We start from the raw sequence: 21,030 nt of genomic DNA on the forward strand, positions 1-21,030 counted from the left end.
GGAGCCTCCTTTTATAGGTGGAGAGGCGGGGGTGGGGTGTCTTTGGAATATTGCCCATTCCCATATGGAAGGACCAAACCGCCTCCTTAGCATTAAATTTACCGCCATCCCCACCTGAACCGACCAAAGAAAAGCGGTGTGAGGCGGCCTGTGAAGTTTGGGCCCGAACGGAGCCAATAGGGGTGCGGCCGCACCCTCACTGGGCTTGCCAATCTTGAATTATTTTTTCTTGATCTGTTATTATTAGGCAGTGCCATGATTGGCCTTCATTCAAAAGCGTTGCCCTACAGCAAACCATGAACACAACTTGGAAATTTAGGCCTCTCGTCAAGAGAAGAAAACTACTGTTTGATTTTGTACTCACTTAGCCCAACAAATAGTTTATTTGTATGAGACAGATTGGTTTGTGGAAAAATGACTCGGGTGCGCCTAATTAATGTTGTTAGATGTGATTCCTATGTGTCCTGCCTTTTGTTAGCGGGATCCCATAAGTTTTCTTATAATTATGATAGAAAATAACCACATATGAATTAAACATCCTAATTTGGCACTTGCATACTGTCTTTAGCTCATGCAAATGTTTGCGATGCGTCATTCTGTTGATCAGCTATCAATGTCAGATACTATATATATATATATATATATATATATATATATATATATATATATATATATATATATATATATATATATATATATATATATATATATATATATATATATATATATATATATATGAGGCTTTTACATGTATGCCATTAAAAAATTTGTAATTACACATAAGCCATTAAAAAAATTGACCGCACACGAGTGCCATCGTTCTGAACTTCTTTGCTCTCCAAGCCATTCCGTCGGTGTTCCGTTCGTTTTTCACTGTTACATGTGAGCCCGGTCAGTATAAAGGTCCAAAATACCCCTCTCATCCCTATCCTCTCTCTCTCTCAAACTCTCTCTCTTCTCGCACGCACGGCGGCAGAAGAAGGAAGCGGCCGCGCTGGCAGGGCGGCATGGCGCGCCCTCGCGCGCGCCCACTTCAGCGGCGCTTCCCCTGGCTTCATCACCGACAAAAGAGCCCCACTCTCCATATGCTTATACACCAGCAGCATCTCATCCTCGACAACACAGAAGCCCAACAGTGGCACGATGTTGGGATGCCACAGCTGCCCAATCTGACCCATCTCTGCCCTGAACGCCTTCTCCAAGAGTGGGCACGAGTGCAGGCGCTTGACCGTCAGCGCAGACCCGTCCCGTAGCACGGCTCGGTAAGCCGTCCTCGCCCGCGAGCTCCCGGCGACCACGATGTGGCTGGTGCTAAAGTCCTGCGTGGCAGCCATCAAGTCAGCCAGCTTGACCTTGACGATGGGCTTCTGGAACAGCGAGATCGGGGCCAGGCGGTTGTGCGCCGCCCGCAGCCTCTCGGTCCACCAGCTCCCGTCTTCCATGCCGCCGGACTCGCTGGCGCCACGCCTGTGGCGGCGGCGCCCTCCCTTGCCCTTCCCGGTGCACCGCCAGAAGAAGTAGGCGAGGAGCAACGACGTGGCGGCTCCGAATACTCCCATGGCGATGACGATGCCAAGGCCGGTGCTCCCCAGCCCGTGGCCGCAGCACGAGGACACGGGGCGGCCGCAGAGTCCCGAATTCCTCGAGAACGAGTCCTTGGAGAAGTTGTCGCCGAGCTGGGGCGGGATCTGGCCGTCGAGCTTGTTCCCCGAGAGGTCGAGCGTCTTGAGGCGGTCGAGCCGCGCGAGGGAGGCGGGGATCTGGCCGGAGAGCTGGTTCCCGGAGAGCCTGAGCGTGTTGAGGAAGCGGCAGTTGGCGAACTCGGCGGGGATCGGGCCGGTGAGTTGGTTGGAGGAGAGGTCGAGGATGACGAGGAAGGGGAGCCAGTCGCAAAGCGCCGGCAGGATCGTGACGAGGAAGGGGAGCCATGGCGGCCGAAACTCGCGGGGCGGGGCGCGCAGGGCCAGGGTGGCGCTGGAGGTCTCGCAGCTGACGGCCATGGCGGGCAGGGGCGCACGCGGCCATGCCGGTCCGACCACCTCCGGCTGCTGGGGGCGCCCGGGGCACGAGCAGCGCGCCATGCCGCCGCGGGCGAGCTCCGCCGATGCCGTCGCGGGCGCGCGCGCGAGCGCGCCATGCCACCCTGCCAGCGCGGCCGCTTCCTTCTTCTGCCGCCGTGCGCGCGAGAAGAGAGAGAGTTTGAGAGAGAGAGGATAGGGATGAGAGGGGTATTTTGGACCTTTATACTGACCGGGCTCACATGTAACGGTGAAAAACGAATGGAACACCGACGGAATGGCTTGGAGAGCAAAGAAGTTCAGAACGATGGCACTCGTGTGTGGTCAATTTTTTTAATGACTTGTGTATAATTATAAACTTTTTTAATGGCATACATGTAAAAGCCTATATATATATATATATATATATATATATATATATATATATATATATATATATATATATCCGTCATTTTGTGAAGTACGTATGAAAAAGGGTTTACAATTTTTAATTGTTTATTAGTTAGTTCAATAATATTAAACATAGCATAGAGTTCCTCACGTGTGTTTTTCCATAGCGATCCAAAGTTGGCATGATCAGGTCGCCTGGGCCAAATATGCTACCTGGACGTATGCAACAAGTCAGGAGGTCATTAGTGCCGTTGGCATCCATGACTAACTTCTCTGCTTCTGCTTTTGTTTGTGCATATGCGTCAGGAAACTGTCAATAGAAAATAAATTACAAATAAAGAGTCAGGTAAAAAAAATGCATGTCCACTATAGAGTATACTTTAAATATTTGTGAAGTAAAAAATATTCAAAGAAAAATATTATAGGCAAGCATGCTAAAAAACCTCTACACGTCAGTTGTCACTTTCTCATCATCTTGTGATTCATTGCTAGAAGAAAATAAATGCAATTTAGGTGGTAAAAAATACATAAAGCGCTTGAATGTGACCAATGTCTAATATTATAATATGTGTATATAAAGATTTCCAAAAGATATTGTCATACAACCTTATCTGGACATGGCAACGATTCATTTACGTTAAATAGACCATGAACTCCGTCGAACACAACAGCACTAGAACTGGTGTGTATAAGCCTCTTCACCTTGCATATCTTGCAAGCATCAATTACATTCTTTGTTCCTGAGTAGGTAGAATATAAATCAAAATACAATTAGTAAATTTAGCATGTGAATGGTAACATCCTTATCCTTTGGTACGTTCTATCGATAGCTTGTATTTGTTAATTGTCTAGTTAAGCTACTCCCAGCGGGACACTACTACACAAAGGCACTGCGATGCGGGACCCACAGGATACCCCGCAAAGTAGAAAGAAGATCTAATTCAACTAGGATTCTTCCCATATAATCGTAGTAGTAGAACTATTAGGTAATCCTATTAAGAAAACTCATTGTAAACCGACTAGGACTCTGGCCTCCTGACTATATAAAGGAGGGTAGGGCTCCTGAGAGAAGGACAACGGTACAACACAACACTTTACAATCAATCTAACGCAAAGGCTAACGCCGACTGGACGTAAGGTTATTACTCGATCCACGATCGAGGGCCTGAACCAGGATAAATCGACTGTCTCTTGCGTTAACCATCGAGTTCAGCATACGCCGAAGCCCGAACATACTGCCCCGGGTACCCCCGTGGCAGGCTATCGGTGGTAAAACATCGACAGCTGGCGCGCCAGGTAGGGGCCTTCGGCGACTTTGCTTCCGAGAGCTCGATGGACCTCGACAACATGATTTTCCCGACGGGATCAACTTTCATCTTCGGCTCATGGATCTGCGAGGCAGACAACAACGGCAAGCTTCAAAGCCATCTCCTCGAAGATGTAGATCATCTAAAAGAAGTTCCTATTCCAACAACTACAACGGATCAGCTCACCAGAAAATTCGCGCAGCTCATAGTATCCGAGTCAAATCGGATTTCACGACCACTCATATCCAATTCGAATTCAAGCTCCAAGGCGAAGTTTTATCCGAGTGCTTTCAAGAAACCGAGTTCTTTTTTGGCAAGATTCCGGAGCACAACCCAAAACAACTCGGATTACCCCATGAATTCTCTCAAGAAGTCGAGTTCTTCTCCATTTGGGCTCGACAACATGGCAAAATCCTATCAAGGACAGGTCGAAAGATTTTTCAATCCAAGATTCGGGATACCACTGACAGGAGCTCAGGAGGGCCTCGTGCTAACGATAACATCGCAGGACTGTATCATCCACTGGCCGGATTCCGTTCCTAAAAGTAGCGGAACCCAACTAGTCGGCACGACAACAACAGCTATTTTACCTTACCAAGAAGGAGACTCGATCTACGACACCGAGGCATCCACTAAAGTTATCAGCGACTCCGACAGTATGAAAACTAACGCCAATAACAGAACGACTCATGCGCGAGAAGTGTTCATGGTTCGACGACCGCGGTCACCATTAAATCCCCCGGAAGCACCCGATGTCAGATCATCAGATGAATCAGAATCCAACATATCACCCTTTGCCCAGGGCTACGACGGAGAAACAGATAGTCAGAAACAAGCTAGAGAAAGAAAAAACAAGTTGAAGCAAGGGCGCCAACACCGTGCTAGGCAACGCAGGGAAGCTTGGACCAGATACGAGTCAGAATTGACTGAGTACGACAAAAGAAAATGACAACGAGAAGTCGAAGGGAGACGCACGGCGAATACGCCTTACGATAAGATTCGAGAAGCATTAGAAGAACTCGGAGCAACTTCGCATCCTGGTGAGAAGTACGAACAGCTCCAGGACTTGCTCCGATCGACAATCCCGAGAACACATGAAGAGAAAGCTCGATCAAGACTACCCGCCAGATCAACAACCCACCGGCAAGAAGATCAAAATCAAAGGAAATCCGCCTTCGAAAGACTTGGGCCGGGTGGAAGCCATGACGGAGGAAGTAGGAAGGAACATAATCAAGGCCACCGATTTGAACAACTAAGGAAGACTAGGAGCAGGGTTCCTACCCAGACAACCTCGCAAAATTGTTCCCATCAGAATGACAGTTGGCCAGAGGAAGGCGCCGAATCCGAATTCAAAGAAACCAAGGCTCACGACAGGTTCCCCTGTTTCGCGAACAGGCTCGCATTGGTGCGATTACCTCACAAATTCAAACCATCTAATCACTCCAAGTATGATGGCAAAACCAAACCAAAGCAATGGCTCAGAATATATTCACAATCGATTGAACTAGCCGGAGGAGACGACGATATCAAAGCCCTTTTCTTCCCCATGGCACTGGAGGCCATGCCCCTCCAATGGTTCGATAAACTAAATCCAGGATCTATCAGAAATTGGGAGGATTTGCAGAGAGCTTTTTGTGAGAATTTCACAGGAATCATTACACACCCAATCACTCATGCAGAACTAAAAGGACTCAAGCAAAAGGGAGGTGAAAGTCTCAGAAACTATTATCGATGATTCGGCGAACTACGAGCTCAAGTGCATGACATAACTGAATGAGAAGTAATTAAAGCTTTTTCTCACGGAATCATGGCCAGATGGCAATTTCAAGACTTCTGCAAAGAAAATCCGAGAAACAATGAAGAATTCAGACGTACAGTAGAAAAGATGATTACTGCAGAAGAAAAAACGAGAGAGAGGTTCCCGGATAGAAGCAACCAAGACAACCCGGACAAGCAAAGTCAACAAAATAACAGACATCAAGAAAGAAAACGTAGACCAGACAATACTGTGGCAATGGCTGACAAATCAAAGAAATTTCCCAAACCAAGAAGATATGATGACATTGAAAACATACGTTGCCCATTGCACCCTAGTGGGAGGCACACTATCGGAAATTGCTACACTTTCAATGATCGATACACAAGAAAAGATAGTAAGGAAAACACTAAAGAGGACAATCAGAAGAGAGAAGAAGACAACCACGAGGACAAAGGATTCCAAAAACCTAGGGGAACGGTAGCAGTGATTTTCTCAGGGGCTCCGGATTGCAGAAGCAAACATCAAGAAAAACTAGCACTGCGAACCATTATGACAGCAGAACCAGCTACACCAAGATACCTCAATTGGTCACAGTATCCTATCCAATTTACCAGAGAAGACCAATGGACTAGCGTGGGAAACGCAGGCCATTATCCATTGGTTCTGGATCCGACTATTGCTGGTATGACCGTCACCAAAGTACTAATCGATGGAGGAGCTGGGCTTAACATCATCTTTTCAGAAACTCTAAGAAAAATGGGACTATAACTCGCCGGGATGATTACACCAACAAGCACACCTTTTTACGGAATAGTACCCGGCAAAGCAGCCATGCCACTCGGACAAATTACTTTACCTGTTACCTTTGGAACTCCTTCAAACTACCGAACAGAGTTTATCAAATTTGAAGTCGCCGACTTCGATTCATCATATCATGCAATCCTCGGACGTCCAGCACTGGCCAAATTCATGGCAATACCACATTACCCGTACTTACTACTTAAGATGCCAGGACCCAACGGTATACTTTCCCTTCGAAGCAATTTAAAGCGCGCTTTTGACTGCGACGTTCAGGCGATCCAGATTGCAGCTAAAGCGTAAGCCGACAATGGAAGAAAAGAAATAGCCGCAATCGCTGCAGAAACAAGCCAAGAAGAATTAGAAATACCGGCTAAAAAGCCCAGCATCATCGCACCACCAAAAGAAGCCGACGTCAAGCAAATCGACTTAGGCACAGGCGATACCTCCAAGACAGCAACTATCAGTGCTCACCTCTCGGCAAAATAGGAACTCGCGCTCACCAACTTTCTTCGGGACAACAAAGATATCTTCGCTTAGAAGCCAACCGACATGCCAGGAGTCCCAAGGGAGTTGGCTGAGCACAGAATTGATGTTAACAAAAGCTCCAAACCAGTAAAACAACGGCTACGACGATTCTCACCCGACAAGAAGGCAGCAATTAAAAAGGAAATAACAAAACTAATGGCAGCCGGATTCATCAAGGAGATCCTACATCCAGATTGGCTAGCAAACCCGGTCCTTGTACAGAAGAAAAACACGGACGAGTGGCGTATGTGCGTCGATTACACGGATCTCAACAAACATTGCCCAAAAGATCCATTCGGGCTACCACGCATTGACCAGATAGTTGACTCGATAGCAGGATCTGCGTTATTATCTTTTCTCGATTGCTATTTAGGATATCACCAGATCGCACTAAAAGAAGAAGACCAGAGCAAGACATCTTTCATCACCCCGTTTGGTGCCTACTGCTACAAGACCATGTCGTTTGGACTAAAGAACGCTGGTGCCACGTACCAAAGAGCTATCCAGACTTGCCTTGGGAATCAAATCGGTGAAAATATGGAGGCATACGTGGACGATGTGGTGGTAAAAACAAAGAACCCAGACACTCTAATTGAAGATTTAAAGCAAACCTTCGAAAGCTTGAAGAAATGGAAATGGAAAGTGAACCCAAATAAATGTGTATTTGGAGTTCCTTCAGGACAACTACTCGGATTTTTGGTCAGTCAGCGCGGGATCGAAGCCAGCACCAAGCAAATTTGAGCTATAACAGAAATGGGCCCACCTAGAAGTGTCAAAGATGTGCAGAAACTAACAGGACGCATGGCAGCCCTCAACCGTTTCATATCAAGACTCGGCGAAAAAGGGTTACCTTTCTTTAAACTACTAAAGAAAACAGACAAGTTCGAGTGGACAATAGAGGCCGACGAAGCTTTCAAAAAACTTAAAGAATACCTCACTTCATCACCTATCCTGACACCTCCAAAGAAAGATGAAGATATGATGCTATATATCGCGGACAACTCCTACCGTAATCAGCACAGCAATAGTCATAGAAAGAGAAGAGCAAGGGCGCGTGTATAAAGTGCAACGTCCAGTATACTACATCAGCGAAGTACTGACAGAATCCAAAATCCGGTACCCGCATGTACAAAAACTACTCTACGCCCTACTCATTACCTCACGGAAACTTCGCCACTATTTCAAAAGCCACAAGATTACCGTAGTGACAGATTTTCCACTCGGAGACATCCTACACAATAAAGACACCACAGGGCGCATATCCAAATGGGCAGTTGAAATTGGAGCTCTTGACATCAATTTCACCCCACGGAAAGCAATCAAATCTCAAGCCCTCGCCGATTTCGTGGCCGAATGGACAGAGATTCAACAGCCCTTATCAGATACAATCCTCAACCACTGGAAGATGTACTTTGACGGATCACTCAAACTAGGCGGGGCCGGTGCAGGTGTTCTCCTCATTTCTCCAGAAGGAAAACAACTCAAGTACGTCCTTCAGATATTATGGCAAGCTACAAATAACGAAGCAGAATATGAAGCCCTCATCCACGGGCTACGAGTCGCGATTACCCTCGGAATAAAAAGATTACTCGTATACGGCGATTCAGCAGTGGTCATCAACCAAGTCAACAAAGATTGGGACTGCACCAAAGAAAACATGGGTGCTTATTGTGCTGAAATACGGAAACTTGAAAAACACTTCCAAGGACTAGAAATTTTACACGTCCTACGCGATTCCAACATTGCAGCAGATGTCCTTGCCAAGCTCGGATCAGACAGAGCAAAGGTTCCACCCTGGCGTATTCATAGAAGAGCTATCAGTTCCCTCTATCAAACAACCCGGTGAAACAACACATGAAATTCAGGCTAAAGGCGTTCAGATCTTGATAATCAACACTTCATGGACCCAAGTTTTCATCGACTATATCAAAGAAAACAAATTACCAGCAGATAAGGTAGAAGCCACCCAAGTTGTTCGCAGAAGCAAAAACTACGTTCTAGTAGGAGATAAACTTTACAGAAGAGCAGCATCATCAGGAGTACTCCTAAAATGTGTCTCATTTGAAGAAGGTAAAGAGATCCTAGACGAAATACACTCAGGTTGCTGTGGAAATCATGCCGCTTCAAGGACACTGGTTGGCAAAGCATTTTCGCACCGGATTCTACTGGCCAACCGCTTTGAAAGACGCAGAAGAGCTGGTCAGAAAATGCAAAAGTTGCCAAATGTTTGCAAGACAAGCCCATGTACCAGCTCACAATCTTATCTGCATCCCACCCGCTTGGCCTTTTTCCTGCTGGGGGCTAGATCAAGTAGGACCCCTGAAAAAAGCAAAAGGCGGCTTCGAGTACATCTTTGTAGCAATCGACAAGTTCACCAAGTGGATTGAATACAAACCACTCGCGAAATACAGCGCAACCAAAGCAGTCGAGTTCATCCAAGACATTATGCACCTGCTTCGGCATGCCCAATCGAATCATCACAGATCTAGGCTCCCCCTTCACAGCTACAGAATTCAAGAGCTGGGCACAAGACTGTGGTTTCAGTATAGACTATGCGTCTGTTGCACATCCTAGAAGCCAACGGACAAGTAGAAAGGGCTAATGGACTCATACTAGCCGGATTAAAACCAAGGTTATACGAAGAACTAGTGGACTATGGGTCCAAATGGATTGAAGAATTACCGAAAGTAATATGGGGGCTACGAACTCAAATAAGCAGAGCAACAGGCCACTCACCCTTCTTCCTAGTTTATGGGTCAGAGGCCGTACTACCTGCCGACTTGATCTGGACATCCCCAAAAATAGAACAATATGATGAAGGAGAAGCAGAACACACAAGAAGATTAGAACTCGACAGCTCAGAAGAAGTCAGAATAAACGCTACCCTCCAATCAGCCAGATACCTACAAGGTTTAAGACGGCACTACAACAAGAGCACCCAACCTTCGATCACTACAAGTTGGAGACTTAGTGCTAAGAAGGATACAAAAGACTGATGGACGACATAAGCTACTCAGTCCATGGGAAGGCCCGTTCATTGTCACAAAAGTCACCGGACCAGGCACATACAAGTTAATAACCGAAGATGGAAAAGAAGTCAGCAATACATGGCACATCAGCCAGCTAAGAAGATTCTACGCGTAAAAACAACTCAAGAAAAAACAGATATGCAAGCCACAAGGGACCTACGTTCACAATCAACGAAAGACAATACTCTTCAACAACATATGTATTAGTTTATACTCATGATCAATAAAGATGATATTCATCCACAGCATGTCTTGTCATGACTTCCAACGAGTTGTTTTCACGAAACAAAAAGCAAAATGGCTGAAAACATGCCTGAGCATTCCGGCCGAGAGCAAAATAGCTGAAAAAACGCTTGAGCCCGCCGATGAGGGTAGCTAAAAGCTAACACCCGAAACAAAAAGCAAAATGGCTAAAACATGCCTGAGCATTCCGGCCGAGAGCAAAATAGCTGAAAAAACGCTTGAGCCCGCCGATGAGGGTAGCTAAAAGCTAACACCCGAAACAAAAAGCAAAATGGCTGAAAACATGCCTGAGCATTCCTGGCCGAGAGCAAAATAGCTGAAAAAACGCTTGAGCCCGCCGATGAGGGTAGCTAAAAGCTAACACCCGAAACAAAAAGCAAAATGGCTGAAAACATGCCTGAGCATTCCGGCCGAGAGCAAAATAGCTAAAAACGCTTGAGCCCGCCGATGAGGGTAGCTAAAAGCTAACACCCGAAACAAAAAGCAAAATGGCTGAAAACATGCCTGAGCATTCCGGCCGAAGAGCAAAATAGCTGAAAAAACGCTTGAGCCCGCCGATGAGGGTAGCTAAAAGCTAACACCCGAAACAAAAAGCAAAATGGCTGAAAACATGCCTGAGCATCCCGGCCAAGAGCAAAATAGCTGAAAAAACGCTTGAACTCGCCGATGAGGGTAGCTAAAAGCTAACAAAAAGCAAATTGGCTGAGTCGACCGAAATTTTAACTTCAAAAGACCCTCCAGCACTTCGTTCCGAAAAGCAAGAGGCTCGGGGGCTACATCCAGATAGGAATACTTTTTCCTCAGAAAAGCACAAGCGCCACTCAAGAAAGCACTCGGATGCCGAAGTTTGTTGAGGCAACATTCTATACCAAGTCGTTTTACATAGCGCAGGCGAAAGGTTGTTAACGCAAAGACCTACATCTAACAAGTCATAGCACGGACAAAGCACTCGACGGATCACAAAGGAGGAAGAAAAGAAAAGTACTCGACAAATCGAGGGGCCTCGTCAGAATAACGCACAGAGTTGTCTTACGGAGCAGAGACGGGAACAAGACAAGGTACTCAGCAAGTCAAGTAACTTCAACCGCACCCAGGCAAAGAATACATCGACAAAAATAAAGAATCTTCATTTAAAAAGAAGTGTAATATTACAAGAGGACTGCTCAATCGAGTCAGGCGTTGTCATCAGAAAGGGAAATATCAATATTTAGACTATCTACAACCCTACTGGCTAGATCTTCAACCTCGGGCTCCATCCTTTCAACAGCGTCAAGATATTCTTGGCTTTCAGCTTCTTCTGCTATCTTGGAGAGAGGCGCTTCTGGAGCAAGGACCCGGACCTGGGCCAGCACATTCTTGGTACATACTTGGGCACACCTCTTCGCTGAACTCTTGGAAACGAGTCAGAATCTGAGGAATGAACTACGCCCAAGATTGCCCGTCATCCTGCTGGAGTCCGGAGGACATCGGCTACCGAACGAAAAGATTTCCACAAAGGCATTCCAATTCTCGGTAGCCAGTCGCCAGCTTCTCGGACAAGCCTTCAATGGTTTTTTGGGCCTGCACAAGATCTCTGTCAGCTCCACGCCTAATCAGCCTAGCAAGGGCGAGTTCTTCCTCAGCATGAGTAATTACCTCCTCAGCTCTATTATGACTAGAACGGACAAGGGCCCTCATTTCATCAATACTCTCCGAGAGCTTCTGCTTCTCAACTCGGAGAGCTAGACAGAACACCCAAGAACAAGTCAGCGGAAAAAGAAGTCAAAATACAAGAAGAAACAGGCAGAACCCGCGGCACCTTTGCATTCATTCTTCGCAGACTCCACCGCAGCATCTCTCTGTTTCTCTGTCTCCACTACCCGGGCAGCGAAGGGCTTTCTCCTCCTTTTGGTGCATTTGACGCTCCGTCTCCAACTCAACCCGGAGAAGGTCAAGATCGGCTTTCAGAGCGTCCACCTCCGAAGACAACTTCCTCTCATTTTCAGATGAGAAAAAGAAGCCAGAATGATCACGAGAAAAAGACTGAGCAAAAAGAAGCAAAGAGAAACAAAGCGTAAGGATAGAAGAAAAAACAAGCATGCAAAAGAGGAGCGGCAGTAAAACCTACCTGGAGCTTTTCACCAAAAGAAGTCGCGAGGGTCGACAAGCTCCCCCAGGCTGCGGTCAGCTCCGATAACCGATGAGTGGCATCGAACTGTTGCACCACGTCACCGGAAAAGGAGGGGCCGCCGGAGACAAGAGAAGGGGAAGGAGAGGCCGGCTGGGGCGAAGGAGGAACGACCAAAGCGACCTCCAGGGAAGCCGAGCCAAACCCTCAGAAGAACCCGGCGCGACGGCCACAGTTACCTCCGGAGCGACCAAGTCCGCAACTCCGCCAGGTAGCTCTGAAGCCCCCGCGGCGACTTCATCAACACAATGTTGTGAGTCCCGAGGCTCGGAACTCGTTGGCACGGCGGGAGGCAGAGAAGAAGTCGATGAAGAAATTAGAGAAGACGAAACACTGAAAAGTGATAAAAGGAAGCACCAATAAGAACCAGAAGAAGGAAGATAAAAGCCAAAAAGATAAAGCTAGAATTTACTCACCCGACTACTTTTTTCTTCGCGAAACCAAGAGAAGGCCTCGCAGGGGGAACCACGACGGCGAAGACGTCCCCGCCACCCGGCGACAGGAGTAGGGACAGCAGACAACAGAGCCGCGGAAGAAGCCGGGGCTGGAGCCGTGGAAGAAGCCGGGGCTGAAGAAGAAGCTGGGGCTGGGAGCCAGTAGAAGAACTCTGCACCGGAGGAGCGGTACAGCTCGGGACAGAGGCAACCAAAGAACTCGACACCGGAGCTTCAGAAGAAGTCAGCGCGGGAGCCTCGGAAGAACTCACACCCGACCTCCGATTACTTCAAAAAGTCCAAGACTAAAATTCAAAACAAAGAGGAGAAATTCAATGCAACAAGAATATGAAAAACAACTCACCGTCGCATGATGAGGGGGACTTCATCATCCTCTTCTTCCTCAGCCAATGAAACCAGAGCACCCGCTGAAAAGGAGATGAAAAGTACTCGGTTCAAGAGAGAAACATGAAAATAAAAGAACAAAGAGTATTAAATGTGCTCACCTAAGAGCATGCTAGCAACAACTGGAGTACCTGAGGGAGTACTTGGTTTGTGAGGCTTCTTGGAGACAGGCAAGCCAGATGAAGACCCGTCCATTCGCCCCCTCTTCGGGACACTGCGAGGACCGCGAGGGACTAGACGAGGAACATACTCTTCATATACATCAACAAATCTGAAAGAAACCCCAGGAAGGGCTGTAAAGGTTTGAGACTTACTAATTGTAGAAGTACCAGCTAGACTGATCCCCATGTCTCCGCCACGGCAGGGAGAACACCAAGGGGGATCAGATCAACGAAATTCCGCCCAAGCTCCTGCGAAAAAAGATAAAATACCGAGACAAGGAAAGCTAAGCAAGAACGGATGCAGCAAGAGTACATAAAGAACTCAAATAAAAAGATAGACAACTCACAGCTGGGGGTGGGTTGGTGTCCGAGAACTCAGAGACAGCAGGAGCAGGAGGAATGACGCTCACTCCTTTCAGCATCTTCTGGAGGCGCTCGAGTACCTCCTCACCGGTCAGCTCAAGAACTGGGACCATGCGTGAAGGATCCTCGGCCCCAGAATACTCAAAGCCGAGATGTTCCCGCTCTTTCAAGGGCTGAACCTGGCGACGAAGAAAGCTTGAGACAATACCAAAGCCGGTCAATCCCTGCTGTTTCAACATGCTAATCCTATCAAGGAGTGGCTAGATCGCTTGAATCTCAGCAGGTGACTCAAGCTTCTTGTCCCATCGGTCATTCACCACAGGACCAGATCCGGAGTGAACAACAAGAGAAGGGATTAAATTGGCAGCGTAAAACCACTTGGCACGCCAATCTTTGACAGAATCAACCAGGTCATAGTCAAAAAACTTAATTTTGAGACCCTGGCAAAACTGAATCCCACAACCACCGAGGTCACTGGTTTCTTCACGGCGGGGTTGAGGTTTCAGACGAAAGAAAAAAGCGAAAAAGAGATAGAGAAGGTGGGATCCCAAGGAAGGCTTCACAAAGGTGAACAAAAACAGAAAGATGGAGAACGGCATTGGGGGTTAGATGGTTCAGACTAACCCCGAAATAACCAAGAAACTGATGAAGGAAGGCGGAAGCAGGAAGATAGAGTCCAGCACGGACAAAGGAAACAAAAAGGACAATCTCACCAGGACCCGGAGCCGGAACCCGATGCTCGCCCGGAACTCTCCATTCAGCGATGACTTTGCTTTGGATCAAGCCATCACTAATGAGCTCGCGCAGCTGGTCTTCACTTGTTGTTGGAGCCGGCCAAACCTTCTGAGCTGCCCTCATGGCCACGAACTCCTGGTTTTCAATCAAAGACAGGGATGACTCCTCGTCCACGAAGGTCGCCTGAGACTTGCTTGCGGTTTTCTTCTTTCCCATGAACTGGCGGAAGCAAAAAGGGCGCTAAGGGAGATGAAGCTAAAATGATGGTGCTCGGGTGATGGCGACAATGACGGTGGCGGATTTTTGAGAACTAGGGTTTAAAGGCAAGAGCTGGGCGACAAGGGAAAGGAAGATAAAAGGTCTTTAAATAGATTTCTCAGTAATACAAATGGCCCACAAGGCCCGTTAAAGCACAGTGTGGGAACGCAACGGTCCATTTACCGACGCAGCTAAAACGACGGAGGGCACGAATCCTCACAACGGTAAAAACCAACGGGCAGATTTCAGACTTATCCGTCCGACGCCACGACAGGATTATCAGATTGATACAAGAACGACCCGTCAAACCAAGAAGAAAGAAAGAAGAAAGAAAGGGCTACCTCATGAGGAACAAAAGAACCTGGTTATGTAAGAAAGAACTCGGTAGTCTCATGAACGACGGGGATCACAACAGAAAAGTCAAAGACAACTCAGAAGACAAGATTCGTTACATTACAAGCGACTTCAAAAATAGAAGATTACAAATCTTACAAGACCCAACGAACTCAGCACCACGAAAAGCAAAGTAGCAAAGAGGAACACGGACACGACTAGGCTCTAGAACGACTACGTGTCCCAAATTGCTACTCGGAAGGACAAACCGCCATCAGTTACACTGTTTTCTTCAAAGGACGGACGCAGTGCATCCAAGGCGGAAATCGACAGCACGGCAGGGCAACATGGAGCATAGAAGACCGGCAGGCATCTGTCTACCCAAGACCGATGTGATGCTGGATATGGTGTTGATCTGCACCGGACGGTCTCAAGACAGGCGACGAGGATCAACCCAGAACTGCCGGATGAAGAAACGAAGTCCAAATCACAAGACTTCCTCCAACTACCACCACGTACATCCTAGCACAATGCTGTCGCGGGATCAGCCTACCTCTAATCCCTATCACAAGACTTCCTCCATCTACGACAAGACACACAGAAACTACAAAACATGCCCGGGGGCTGCTCTACTTCACAAACTACCATGTTCATGACCACCAAGGTTTCAACAGAATATCCAATGAATGAAAACAAGCACTCAGGGACAGTATTTATAGACCAAAGGATCGGCGCACATGGACTAGGAGTACCAACGAAATAGGCCTAACAAAGGACACAGTGAAAAGATAGGACACAATAATGGACGACTCAGGCGAGAGGAAGCGGTACTCGAAGACGGGCATATTCGGAAGAATATACCAGCACAGTACAACCCGTGAACAGAAGGCATTTACACTCAACCACCATCATACAACTACATCTAACAACAGCAAAACTATCAAAGAATACGCCAAAACCACGCATCCGAGTTCTTCCTGAACAAAACAACACGGATATACGCTCGGGGGCTTGGCCAGCATCATAGCTTAAACAACACTGAGCTAGGGAGCTCGGCCTTCATTTTCACCTACTCCCGGAGGCTCGAAAACAAAGACAAAGGACCAAGAATACAAGAAACTCAAGACTACAACGACGACACATCAAGAATCTTCATCCGACTTCTTTTCTAAAAATAAACTTGGAGACAGCACGGGGCCGCAGAGACCCTCCAACTTTTGCAAACAAAAGCAAGAGGCTCGAGGGCTACACTCAGTGAGTGCAATTTTTTGACATAAGCTCGGAGGCTGCTTACCGCAAAACTACTCGGATGATGACATAATCCAAGTCTCGGGGACTACTTCAGAACACAAATTTTCAAACAACATAAAGGATCAAGACCCTCCAACTTTTTGTTCCAAATAGTAAGAGGCTCGGGGGCTACACTCAGTGAGTGCACTTTTTCTTCGAAAAAGCGCACGTCACCAATAGGCTTCCTCAACGCAGACCACTTCAAGACATTACGGCAAAAAGAACCCGAAACAAGCCATGTTCGAGTTCTTTTTGATAAAATTTCAACGAACAATCAGAGCAACTTTAAGACAAGATCGTCCAGCTCCTTGTTCCAAATAGCAAGAGGCTCGGGGGCTACAACCAGATGGATGCACTTTTTCTTCAAAAAGCACTCACCACCCAAAGATCCTAAGAAGCGCTACAAGGTTTCACTCCAGAAAACGCTCGGATGACATTTCGTTACTACTCAACAAGACTAGAAGGAACAGAGCGAGATTTTCAGAGCTCAACCATGAAGTGCTCGGGGGCTTGTCGATGCGGGACCCATAGGATACCCCGCAAAGTAGAAAGAAGATCTAATCCAACTAGGATTCTTCCCATATAATCGTAGTAGTAGAACTATTAGGTAATCCTATTAAGAAAACTCATTGTAAACCGACTAGGACTCTGGCCTCCTGACTATATAAAGGAGGGCAGGGCTCCTGAGAGAAGGACAACGGTACAACACAACACTTTACAATCAATCTAACGCAAAGGCTAACGCCGACTGGACGTAAGGTTATTACTCGATCCACGATCGAGGGCCTGAACCAGGATAAATCGACTGTCTCTTGCGTTAACCATCGAGTTCAGCATACGCCGAAGCCCGAACATACTGCCCCGGGTACCCCCGTGGCAGGCTATCGGTGGTAAAACATCGACAGGCACTACAAGGGCAGCTCCAAACCATTTGTAGGGGCGATTTCCTATATAAATCACTGATTTGTAGGGGCGTGGTTCTCAAGCCGCCCCTACAAATCGATTTGTAGAGGCGGCTGAGGACTTCACCCCTACAAATCCGTTTTTTTAGAATTATCAAATCTGGATAAAAAAATAGCAAAAATAACAATAATCCCGGAAAACCCCACCAGGCAGTCACAAGTCATGCAGTGATAAAAGAGAAAGAGGATGGTTAGAGAATAGTGAGTGAATGAGTGTACCCCAAATTTTTTTGTCTTGGAAATTTTGAACAGTATCGTGGTGGAGCTTGGATTCCAAGAGGTGCCTATATGTGAACCACATGTATAAATGGTATTTATAAATATTCTAGATGTGAATGGTAAAACTAACCATCTCTAAAAATATGACCTGTTTTTTGAAGTGGTAAGTGTCATCAACTACCTCTAGAAAAATAATTTATCTTTAGAGCAGCAAGAAATAGTAACCATGTTGAAAACAAATTGAGGCGGCTCTCAAATTTGGTTTTGTATTAGTGATAATTCTTAAGGTTGGATTTAATCTAAATAAATATAGAAAAAGGAAGTATACCTATTTATGTTTTGAAACTATCTATTACTTATTGGTTGTACAACTATTTATCTTTTTAACAACTCTATTCACAAGAAAACAATACAATCAACTTTGTGATACGCAGCTTGCTTTAATTTGTACTGAACAGAGTACCACATCAGAGATAAAGCCTAAAGATCATACAATTAGGGTTACTAGGTATTGAATAGCCTGTAATTAGTGTCATACTATCCTTGGTATGATTCTTCTACTCACCGATCACGTTGACCTTGTAGTGAAGTTGTAAGTTGTTCTTGCTAGGATCAGCAGCGGCTGTGTGAAAAACAACATCTACCCCTTCAAAAACTGAATAAAAAACAATTATACTCCCTTTGTTCTAAAATATAAGGCATGTATGTATTTCAAAAAAAAATTGATCAAAAGGTACCATAATCATATAAAAAGTTTATAGCACAAAATCAGATACATTATATTTGTATTTAGAAATGATGATTAATCTTTTATTGTTATAAGTTATACCCCTCCATTCCAAATTATAAGTCGTTATGATATTTCTAAACATATATCTTTTGATATACACCTAAATCTTATACTCTTATAAAGCAAAACCCCACTACCTATTTCTTTGAGATTTCGTGAGGCCACGTCATCACCAGAGCCCCACCAAGTCACTAAGTACAAACACTAAATTGCATTCGTGAGCCCCATCAAGAGTAACTTCAAACACTCAATTGCATTTGCTGCCAAACCACCAAGCCATCAAGAGGCATCATATTGTTCTCCACTTGGTTCCTTTAATGCACCAAACCACCAATTCAACTATGCGTCCAAGCCATTACAAATTTTCAGCACCTTCGCCATGATGCCATCCAGCATCAAACTCTCATGGCCTTCCAACTCCTCTGCTCCACTTCCATAATGAAGCTAGCAGCTAACCAAATTCATCCGTATTTTCTCTTGGATACCCGCAGCAACGCACGTGGAATTCTTCTAGTATACATAATGTCCAAATACATAGTAAAAGTTATTTATCTAGACAAGCCAGAATGACTTATAATTTAGAACAAATGAAATATTTTGGAAGAGAAAATAAAGATCAAATCGCGTAGCATAGCAAATGCTCGTAGTGGATCATGGATTTGCACAATCCCTCTGAATGTACTATACATGAAGACTTGAGGAGCAGTGACGGTGCTATACGCACTGCTACGGAGGCGGCTATTTGGCTCGTCTCTACTAATATATCTCTAGAGACCAATAATTTGTAGAGGTGAATATCTAACTATCTCTAGAAATCGATTTCATTTCTAGAGACAGGCCCAAACCTATCCACCCCTAGTCCTCTTAAATTGTTTTATACAATTTTGTAAATCAAACAAAAAAATAGCAAAAGCATTTTTAACCCAAGGAAGCTCAAAAGTCCACGTGCATGTTGCCGCGAGGATCAGACTCATAACCTCAAGCCACGCTCAATCCTTGCTTACCACTCCAACTCAAAATCACTCTTAATCAAGTGGTTGGTATGATCCATTTGTATCCATTTCAACAGATATTGTAGTTCATATTTGAGACTCTAAACTAACTAAAATAAAAAATATTTGAACTAAAAAGTTTTAGATCTATTTAAGTACTACAAGTAAGGTTTAGGTATCTTCTCCACCCGAGGCCATTTGAAAACTCAAAAGAATGAATTTCAAATTTTAAAAATTTAACTATAATTTTTTGGCACTAAACGATTTGAAATGAAAATAATCAACTACAAAGTTGTAGATCTCTTTGATCATTACACTTTGGTCTAGGTCATTTCTCCATCCGATATCATCTGAAAAATCATAAAAACTAGGATTTAAATTATGAAAACTCTAAATAAAATTTTTAGACCTTAAATGATTTCAAATGAAAAAAAAAAACATTTTAGATCTCTTCGAGTACTACAACTTTAATGTAATTTTGTCTCAATCCAATTTGGTTTGAAGAAGTTATAAATTTTACTGTGTTGCACCTATTTTTAGAGATGGACATATTGACAACGGTCTCTAAAAAACCATTTCTAGAGTTGGGTCGAATTTCCAATTGCCTCTAGAAATACCTCTATTTTTAGGGACGGCTGGAAAACCTATCCACCAATAGAACTAGTATTTCTAGAGATGATTCGACTTTTCAGTTGACTCTATAAACCAATTTCTGAGAAGAGCCGGCTTAGAACCCATTTTAGAGAGGTAGTTGGTCACTGCTTATGCAAGTTGTTTCTAAAAATTGTTTATGTAGTTGTGATTTGGGTGAGCCACCCACCGAACGGTGTGGACTAAACAAAAGAGGGGGAGAGTTCAGCAGCAGCAAGGAAGCTGTGGACGCCGTTGACCATGCATGGATTCGAGACATGTGAAGGACTGCCCGGGGAAGAAGGAGACAAGCATGAATTTTGCAAGCATTTATGGTGACTCAGACAGTGAGAATAAGCATCTTTACAATAGAGAGGGACGTTACAGTTGTACTAGTTGCAAGGATAACGAGGCCTCCCTCAAGTATTTCAGTTTTATTTAGGAAGCGACCTTAGTTTAACTTGTTGAATGATGAAAGTGAAATATATAGTCATGCATTCAACCACCTTAGGTTTAGGTCATCTTCAACTCGAAATGTATGCATGCATTTTTTTCTTTTTCTTAATGAAAAATCGTCTGGTTCGTGTGTGATCTTAGGTTGGTCAGTGCTGTCGACGATAAGTTCACGGCACTGAGTAAATGAGACTGTATATTTCACAAGACAAATGAGCCTGTATATGTAAAAAAAAAAACTCTTCTACAGCTATCATCTAGTAATATATGTATATATTTATTACCTTTGATAAGCTGCTCTAGGTGTTGCAGACATCAACCGAGGCATAGACGGCACGGCCATCACGGAGAGCATCGCTGAGAATCTCCTCCGTCTCTCCAGGGCCGAGGACAAGACTAGGGGTGAGGTCAGTGACCCGGACGCGCCACTCACCGGAGCGGAGAACCCACGGCCACCGGTCACTGCGCGCGCACCACCTCGTCTCCCGGCGACCACCATTGTCATCGTCGTACTGCGAGCCCATCTACCTATCTAGCTAGCTAGAGAAGTAGTGCAATGGCTGCAGGACGCGCACCTTGTTGTTGTTTGTGTTCACGCATTAGTCCTTGCATATATGCATGTATTTATAGCCACGCGGCGAATTGAAAGGCCCTGGTGTCATGGCTCCACATCTCTGCCAGCCCAAGGAGGCCCAGCAGCCCAGGAGGAGCAACAGAAGCAGGCGCAAGAATGCAAGGGTCCACGGCCCACAATGGGCCTGTAACC

At 45.5% G+C, this 21,030-nt stretch overlaps 1 pseudogene; it reads right to left on the reverse strand.

Moving 5' to 3' along the window:
- The window catches only part of LOC136463964 (3beta-hydroxysteroid-dehydrogenase/decarboxylase-like), a 55,262-nt pseudogene extending 34,474 nt beyond the window's left edge, over positions 1–20,788 (reverse strand).
- Positions 20,789–21,030: the final 242 nt, after the last annotated feature.

This window comes from Miscanthus floridulus, chromosome 1 (genome assembly GCF_019320115.1).
Source record: "Miscanthus floridulus cultivar M001 chromosome 1, ASM1932011v1, whole genome shotgun sequence".
NCBI lineage: Eukaryota > Viridiplantae > Streptophyta > Magnoliopsida > Poales > Poaceae > Miscanthus > Miscanthus floridulus.